Raw genomic sequence first — 9,906 nt, 5'->3', positions numbered from 1 at the left:
CCAGTCGTCTAAGGCGCCGCGATTCGCTGTGCAGAGTTGCGTCCCGGCGCACGCCAGAAACCTATGATTGTGGGTTCGAATCCCGGTTCGCCCCAATTATATTTCTAGGTTTGTCAGCACCATACCCGTGCTCCTGGGTTTCACCGAAGTGGTAAACGTCTGAGACCTGCATCACTTCGGGCTTTCCTCCCACATTAAGCTGACACGCCGTGATATAACTGGAATACTGTTAAAAGCGGCGTTAAAAACAACTCACTCACTCACTCACTAACTTTCTGTTACATTAAAGCCCTAAATGAAGCAAGTCAAGATATTCCTCAGGTACAGGGTTCTAAGCGTTAGTCTAAGGAGTAAGTAAAGGTATAGTAAAGCTATAGTGACTTATGACTAACTCAGCTGGCGATGTACTTTTAAACAGTCACGCGGTATATTTGAAGAACAGGCGAGGTGTTATCTGAATATTTAGAGCGGTGGGGTAGCCTAGTGGTTAAAGCGTTCGCTCGTCACACCGACGACCCAGGTTCGATTCCCCACATGGTGCATAGGTACAATGTGTGAAGCCCATTTCTGGTGTCAGCCACACACACACACGTTAAACGCGACGTTAAGCCCAATTCACCTCACCTCACCTATCATTGTACACCAGACGAATAACACGAAACACTCGTCATTCACACAGCATGCAGGCAATATAAACGAGACGGTGCCGGTACAGGTCATATAGTGTCTTGCGTATATATTACGTGCCCCGGCTAAACGACAAAGACTCGCATACTAAATACAGATAACATTCAAAATGAAGGCAACAAATGAGCGTGGTTATACGTGATTCACGGGCCATATCCTGCAAACAGAGTACACGGAAGCTCTCACTTGCCTTCAAGGGACGTCACTCTAGTTTCGAAACACATCAAAGCCGCCTAGAACTTTTATTTCGGAAATAAAGTTTGCTCTACCGCCACGTGTAGTGTAATACAGTATAGTTTTGCCCTGAAATATTATAGTTAAACGGGAGGACGCTTGCGTTACTAAGGTTACATTAGGTCACAGAGGGAGGTAATGTTAAAGGGGCACTGATCTAACGCCATTCCCCGGACTGGTTGCTGCCTTTGTTATTGTTTTCCCCCCCGTGAGTACCCGGATGATAAGCAACGCAACTGAGCGTGACCAGAGACTGGGCTACCGTCTGCAAGGACAGCTAAATGAACTTGGAGGCTGGAGGCAATATTTGTTTTACGCATTTTTGCATAAACACTGATTGGTTAACTGTGATCTATAAAGATTTCGGCAAAAAAGGCGCATGTTAATTAATTTCTTCAGCCTAAACAAACAGACAAAAAGAACGGCGGAGCTCATCGGATGTCGTAATTTGGAAATACCCCAGATGGTTATAGTTTAATACTAAAAAAGTATCCATGCAGTGAAAGCATTTTCGGGTTTTGGATTGCGTCGATAATACGATTACTACTCCCTTGTTGTCATCCACGTTTTCTCGTCTAACCATACACTTGTGTATTTGTCGTCATTCACTTGATGCTCAGTTAATAAATTTATTACATGTACAATTAGTGGTAACACCACTTAGATTACCTGACAAAGGTTCCCATTTGGCATTTATTGTGTCTGGGGTAATTATTCAATCTAAATCCAGGTTTGAAGTGAGGTGAAATGTGTGTTATGTAATATGCACGTGGCCGCCAAGCAAGAGATGAATGATCAGTTTATTTACTTTTTAGTAAATCAAGGGATCGTTCCTGGTCATCAAAGGATTAATAGAAAATACGTTGATTGATTAATCACTGTTATCTTGCACAGTGCATATGTCAAAAGTGAGTGTTTACATGTCTAGGTTTACTAAAACAAAGGGAATACACTCAAATCATGGCGTGAAGTGCCGATGTAAAAACAACATACTTTGTTCAAAGGGTTAACTGATAATACGTTGATTGATTGATTATTGTTATCTATCACTCAATGGAACCGTGGTCGTTATAAAAAAATAGTTGTCACGTGGGCTTTCTCACCCGACCCTTGAGACTTGACACCTATGTGAAACACCTGAAACAATCCAAGTGATTAGCTGAGAAACGAACACGGGTTATAATATCCCGAAACGATATATATCTTTTAAAATATTTGATTGTTACAGAGACACGTGGCATCGAATAAGTTTCTTTGTACAGCTGCAGACGAGTGGAATATTGTTCCTTTGTGTGGATATTCACGGATACATTCCTCGAACAAGGAAGCTGCCTAAAATTTATACACATAAATTTGGTGGGTTGTAATTATGGTATTTGCATTTTGTTTTCCTTCATTTGAACTGATTCGTTCTTGTTTCTATACGCCTTGGTTCAATGCGCGATAGACGTTGTTTTCACCGGTCTTTTCCTTTGTAAGCCTGTATATATTACCGTCAATTTGTAAAATGTGATTCTCGCAGGAAATTAATAAAATGTGTAAATATTTCAGCCATTTTGACTAAGAAATCTGTCCAGATTGATTAAGACGATCAAAAGGGCCTACAAACATCACAACAGATTATTATGTAGGATTAGAAGCCAAACAGCATAGAAATGTACTTTTCAACGAAATGTTTTTCAGTCACTTTGTAAAATATTTAGACGTTTAATAGAATTGTTACACATTTTGACAGTAAAAAAATATGCACACTATAAAAAAGCAATGCTTAGGTGAAATATTTACTTCGTGTTGCAAGTAAAAATAGTGTAAACGAAAATCGCAAAATTACCAAGCAAGTGACTTATGAAAACTTCGTCACCATTACCGATGCTACCCCCAAAGATACCTACATTTCCTTATTATCTCGAAAACTGTATTTCATTTTGTTGATCGATGTGACCATACGCCCTTATTACTACCGGTATCCATAAAAGTGACCAATGCGCTTACGAAAGGCGCAGCAGAGGTCGCGAACTAGTCTAGATTTCTGCTATACATCCGGGTACTCACTGGGAAAAAACAATAACAAAGGCAACAACCAGTCCCGGGGAATTGCGTTAGATCAGTGCCCCTTTAACAGCGTGTACTTTATCCCGGCGCCTTTGATCTTTCCGTGAGTGAGTGAGTGAGTATGATTTTACGCCGCGTTTAGCAATATTCCCGCAATATTACGGCGGGGGACAGCAGAAATGGGCTTCACACATTGTACCCATGTCGGGTCTTCTGCGTGACGAGCGAACGCTTTAACCACTGGGCTACCCGACCGCCCTTTGATCTTTCAGCGCAGCATTTTAGAATTACTGTTATGGATGGATATACGTGTTCTGTTTTACTAATAATGTGTAACACAACGATTTATTGCCTTTGATAGAGATAATATGGAAGACTTCTGACATTTGCATGACTTGTTTCTTTTTAAAAAACAAACAAAACAAAAATGTCATGCAAAGGCTCAATAAAGATGCGAGAAATAATGCTATTGGTAGAATTCGAAGTTGATGAATCACAAGCAATCTTAAGCGGCAAGGCAATTTAACGTTACCTATAACGCACAATTACCCGACTGTAGGCACGATATAGGCAACATAGTGACATGCCACCACCACTAGAGATCGTCCAAGATCGGGGAGATCCGTCCAGGTTCGCCACATCCGGGTCCTTCACCTTCCAAGCAGGACAGACGTCCCATGCATATATGCACACAATGTCCGTAACTGTTTCCGACCTCCCGGGACTCGAGCAACAAAGCCCACTGTTGGCGCTATGTAACCTCTACATAATCGACTTCAGCAGCTGCAGTGGTATCGATTATACCATCACTGGCTTACCAACGTTGGCTTAGCGCCTGGTTTCGTTACGAATCCCGTTTCCTTGTTCAAACGAGAGAAGGGCAGAGGAATGAACGTTATACCGGATGTTGCGTACAGTGTCGACAGATTCGGTAGGGCAGTGTCATGATGTGAGGTGCCATCTCCTTTGGAGGAAGAACAGATATTGTTCATCGCGTCCAGGGCATTTGGTTGGTTTGTTGTTTAACGCCGCACTCAGCAATATTCCAGCTATATGACGGCGGTCCTGATCATTATAGAGGAAGTCCACCGGTAGGATTCCTTTGGAATCCCAGAAAACCGAAGCGATCACCTCGTCTTTTTCGGAGAAGACGTTAGACTTTGACATTGTTTAGTCTCCTGCTGATAGTCTTACACTCATCCATGGTAACAAGTCGATCAACAAAATCAGAGTCCGACTCAAACGATGTTAATTCTAATTTAGAATTAGAGCGATGAAGACTGATATATCTAGCATGTCGAAAGAAATTAAAGGACTACGGTCCGATACCAACAAAGTGAATGATTCACTTTGTGAGATTAAATCGGACTTAGAATGTCTAAAATCATCATATGATATTATGAGACTTGATATTGACGATGTGGCTGGAAGATTAGACAGACTTGAAGACAGGGCACGTGACGAAAGTGTTATTAGTGAATTGAAAGATGTGCAAGAGAGATTTGATTATGTTGAGAACGAACTGGATAAACAGGAACGATACAACAGAAAGAACAACGTGATACTGTATGGCATGTCAGAGATGCCCCATGAATCTACATCACAGTGCAAGGAAATGGTGTGCGAAGTATTAAACAATAATTCTAAATCAGGTGATCCACAAATCAATCATGATTCCATTGCAGCAGCGCACAGATTAGGATCTGTGAGTTCCGGATCAGCAAGCAAGTCTCCTCGGCCAATGATTGCTAAGTTCATTTATGTAGAGGACAAGGTTTGGGCCTTAGGTCTCAGAGAAAATCTTAGAAAGAATCTCATCGGTATCTCTAATGACCTTACCATGAAACAGCGTAATGTGCTAAAGAAGCTCAGAGAGAACAATAAATTGGGCTACTATAAATATGGAAGGCTGGTTGTTAAAGAAGGTGATAGTCATTCTACCTCGAAAGATGGATCTGCAAATGAGTCTACTAATGTTCATAGAGGTGGTGATACTAGTCGCACCAACGCCAACAGTGGTGACGAAAGTCGTAGACGTCTTAGATCTCACGCTCAGCACCCTCATGAGGAAGAATCCAGGAAATAGGGGTGTGGCCGAGCCCATGGTGACGCTTGTGACAAGTGTGCACAAAGACTTAACTTTCCTTTTTGGAATGTCAGCGGATTGTTGACAAAGATAGTGGACAATAACTTCATTTCTTTTGTCGATACATTTGATATTATTGGACTCACAGAGACTTGGGCAAAAGACATTGAATTTGTGGATGTATTCACAGATTACATTGCTTATAATGTAAATGCTATCAAAACTGCCCAGTATGGACGTTTATCAGGCGGAATTTCACTATTAATTAGAAAATCATTAAAATCTTTTATAAAGTATGTGCATATTGGTGAAAATGCGGTATTCATTGCATTTAATAAGTCCTTATTTGTTCATGGAAAAGATATCTTGTTGTGTTCAGTTTATATTAACCCAGATGGGTCGTCATGGTATGACAGTAAGAACTGTAGATGTGGTATCACTTTATTTCAAGAAGATTTATTTGATGTTCTGCAGAAAGTGGGCGATGTTGATATAATTCTTGGTGGCGATTTTAACGCTCGGACAGGCACAGATGTGGATTTTGTAAATGATGATATAGCCGAACACTTAAATATAAATTTCTTTGATTTTATGTGTGATAGTCTCAATATTACTAGGCATTCATGTGACAAAAAAATCAACAAGTATGGCCGAAAATTGTTGGATCTCTGTGCAACTTTGAATCTGAATATATTGAATGGAAGAGTGGGTCGTGATGCAGGTACAGGTGATTTTACCTATATCAGTTCCACAGGAACAAGTGTGATTGACTATATTATTGCTTCCAGCAACCTGTTTTCTTTGTGTGATAGCTTTAATATTGTTTCGAGAGGGGAATCCCCCCACTTACCGGTCTCATGTTCATTTCAATCACGTGTTCAGTCGGCAGCACATGCAGAGAGGCAAGAAGCACGTGCTGGTGCAAGTGCCAGTTATAAATATATGTGGGACACTGACAAGCTGTCTGATTTTAGGGACAACCTTATGTCACCAGGTATTTTAAATATGTTAATATCATGCTCTGATGTAGCTATGACTTATATTGATGCAGCTATAGACAAACTTACCACAGCTATATGCTCCGCAGCTGACTGTATGAAAAGGGATCTGTCCATAAAACCGAAGTCACAACCTTGGTATGATAAGGAATGTGTTTACTCCAGGATGGAAAGAGATAGACTTTTGAAAGTATTCAGACAACTCAGGGACAATATATCTCTTCAGAACTTTATTACAGCCCGTAATCTGTACACAACTATTCTTAGGAACAAAAAGAGACTGTATGCTGAGAAGATTAGAGTTAAACTATTGTCACACATTAATAATGCTAAAGATTTTTGGAGAATATTGAGAGATTGTTTATCATCTAGTAATAATATATCACCTATATCTACAGTCATGTGGTATGAGCATTTTAATGATTTGTTTAATAGTTCTGTTTATTCGACAGACCCACATGAAGATGCTGGTGAAGTTGACAATGAGTGTTTTGATGACGTTGTTAAACCATGTGGAAATACCTTAACTGATGATGTCTCTAAGAATATTTTAGATTCACCTATCTCCCGAGAGGAAATATTAAAAGCAATTTCACAGCTTAAATGTTCAAAGTCTGCAGGGTTGGATCATATAATACCAGAGTTCTTTGTGGCTGCTCAGGATATTTTAGTCCCATATATTGAACTTGTCTTTAATATTATTTTTGACACAGGTAGCTTTCCACATTCTTGGTGTACTGGCATAATAATTCCATTACATAAGAAAGGTGATACCTCCTTACCCAATAATTATAGAGGAATAACTTTATTGAGTGTATTTAGTAAACTTTATACTTCAATTTTAAATAACAGGCTATCCTTTTGGTCCAGTGCATATGATAAAATTGTGGAATCCCAAGCTGGTTTTCGAAAAGAATATAGTACAATAGACAACATTTATATTTTACAAGCAGTCATTCAGCGTTATTTAGCAAAAAAGCATGGCAAAATTTATGCATTATTTGTAGATTTTAAAAAGGCTTTTGACCTTGTTGATCGGTCTAAATTGTGGTCTATATTAATGCAGCAGGGTGTATCCACCAAGTTTTTACTTTCTTTAAAGTCTATATATAAGTGTGTTAAGGCTAGTGTAAGGTCAAATAATATTTTCTCTGAAGAATTTCATTGTCCTCTTGGCTTAAGGCAGGGATGCGTCTTAAGTCCATTATTATTTTCTATGCTTATAAATGAGTTGGCAATGGATATAGAATTATCTTGTTCAACAGGCATACAGCTTCATCCTGAACTTATTCAACTATTTTTGTTATTATTTGCAGATGATGTTGTTTTGCTTTCTGACACTGTTTATGGTCTCCAGAAACGTATTGATACGTTAAAATATTTTTGTGATACCTACCATTTGTGTGTTAATCTGGAAAAAACTAAAGTCATTGTTTTTAAAAAAGGTGGTGTTTTATCAAAGTATGAGAAATGGAACTTTGATGGTTCCAGTCTTGAGTGTGTAACCTCGTACAAATATTTAGGTTTATCTTTTACAAGAACTTTATCATGGGGTAAACATGTTAAGGTTGCAGCACTACAAGCTAAGAAAGTACTATGTGGCATACTGAAATCTCTGTCCAACTTTAAGCCCATACCCTTTGATTTATTTTTTAAAATATTTGATACCCAAATTAGCCCAATTTTGCTATATGGAGCAGAAATATGGGGTCTGAGTCCTGAAATTTGTAATGATATTGAAAGTATCCACATGATGGCTTGTAAGCGCTTTTTAGGTGTTAAGGTCTCCACCTCAAATCACGTTATAAGAGGTGAATGTGGCCGATATCCTCTATACATTTATGCTTATAAAAGAGTTGTTAAATATTGGTGCAAAATTTTGAAAATGCCAGAATCTAGATACGTAAAGAAATGCTATAATATGCAACTGCAAGCTGTAAGTAATGGTAAAGTAAACTGGGTTTCCAAAATTAGACACATAATTGTGTCAGCAGGATTTGGTTTTATATGGGATCAACAGTGTGTTGCAAATATACCTTTGTTCATAAAGGATTTTTTTGTGAGGCTAAAATTATCGTACCAACAAGACTGGCATTCAGCTATACATGAAAGTTCGAAATCATATTATTATTCTTTGTATAAGCAAACATTTGGTGTTGAAATGTATATTACAAGGCTATCATGTGATAAATTTAGAAGTATTATGGCACGTTTCAGATGTAGTTCTCATCATCTAAGAATTGAATCAGGTAGACATAACAAGGAACCTAGAGAAGAAAGAGTTTGTACTGTCTGTAAACATGGTTATATCGAAGATGAGTATCACTTTATTTTAATTTGTGATTGTTATCAAGCTTTGAGGTCAGAATATATATCCTTGCATTATTATGAGTTCCCGACAAGACATAAGTACAATATTTTAATGTCATCTACCAACCCATTTACTGTTAAGAAACTAGCCATGTATATTCTGAAAGCTATGAATCTAAGGCAAAGTCTGTTGGGATCTCCAACTCCCATTACCACACTGTAACCATTGTATCATGGGCCTATGGCCTACAATACATCTGAATAAAGTGAATATACTATAAGAGATGTTAATTCTCACGAGAGATGATGGACCTGGAGAGTTGCTATCAGGAGTCAGAAGCCTTGGAACCCAGCGGGCCCAGCCAAGATAATTCCTCAGAATGTTCTCAGCTTATTGACTAAGTTTGTGAGTCGTCCATCATCCATAATCATTTCATATATGTTAATAACATTTCGCTTAGTGGTTGCAGTTGAAGATCTTTCTGGTCTTGGATCATCTTCGGGGTTCTCTTTCCCTCTTGAACTCCGCTTCCCATCTCTCAGTGGAGGCAAAGAAAGAACACCCTCCCTAAAGTTGACACGTCCGCAAGGAAACCGCCTCCGTGGTCTAGTGGTAGAGCGTCCGCCCGGAGAGCGGAAGGTCCGGGGTTAGATCCCCGGCCGCGTCATACCGCAAGACGCTAAAAGATGGTACTTGTTGTTACCCTGTCTGGCGCTCGGCATTAAAGGGCTAAAGCAAGGACTGGTCGGCTCGGAGTCAGTATACTGTGTCTGAGTGGGGTATTCATGTTAAACTGCGGCATGGTATCCCAGTGGGCAAGCACTTTAAATCGGCATCAGTCCGGACTAGTACAAGCAGCCACACACACACACACGTGCATGCACGTCGCTATATAAGTGCAATAATCTTGGACGCGACGTTAAACCCCATTTCACCTCACCTCACCTCACCTGTCAGCCCTTTCAGTTTGAGATACTTGAGGGCATCGCGATAGTCATATTTGTCCATTTTCATCAACAGAATCACTTTGATGTCTGGTTGTGTATTGGTTCAAAATCATCCTGTAACCATGGATGGTATTGTAATTAATACATGCAAAGTGTTCAGAGTGCACTATACGTCCTTCCTGGTTAGACTCAGTAGCTTTCAGCCACCCTCCTATAGCAACGCCGGGCCCATGTCTATATAGGTTGGGATGAGTATAACATTCACATATAATGTACCAGTTACCAATCTTTTCAAACTTCAAGCTATAGTTTAAGTCAAAATTAACGGGTGGCCCAGTCGTCTAAGGCGCCGTGATTCGCTGTGCAGAGTTGCGTCCCTTGGGCATGCCAGAAACCTATGATTGTGGGTTCGAATCCCGGTTCGCCCCGATTATGTTTCTAGGTTTGTCAGCACCATACCCGTGCTCGTGGGTTTCACCGAAGTGGTAAATGTGTGAGACCTGCATCACTTCGAGCTTTCCTCCCACATTAAGCTGACACGCCGCGATATAACTGGAATACTGTTAAAAACGGCGTTAAACCCAACTCACT

Source organism: Haliotis cracherodii, unplaced genomic scaffold (assembly GCF_022045235.1).
Source record: "Haliotis cracherodii isolate W230 unplaced genomic scaffold, xgHalCrac1.p SCAF_6, whole genome shotgun sequence".
Lineage (NCBI taxonomy): Eukaryota > Metazoa > Mollusca > Gastropoda > Lepetellida > Haliotidae > Haliotis > Haliotis cracherodii.
This window is presented reverse-complemented; position numbering follows the sequence as displayed.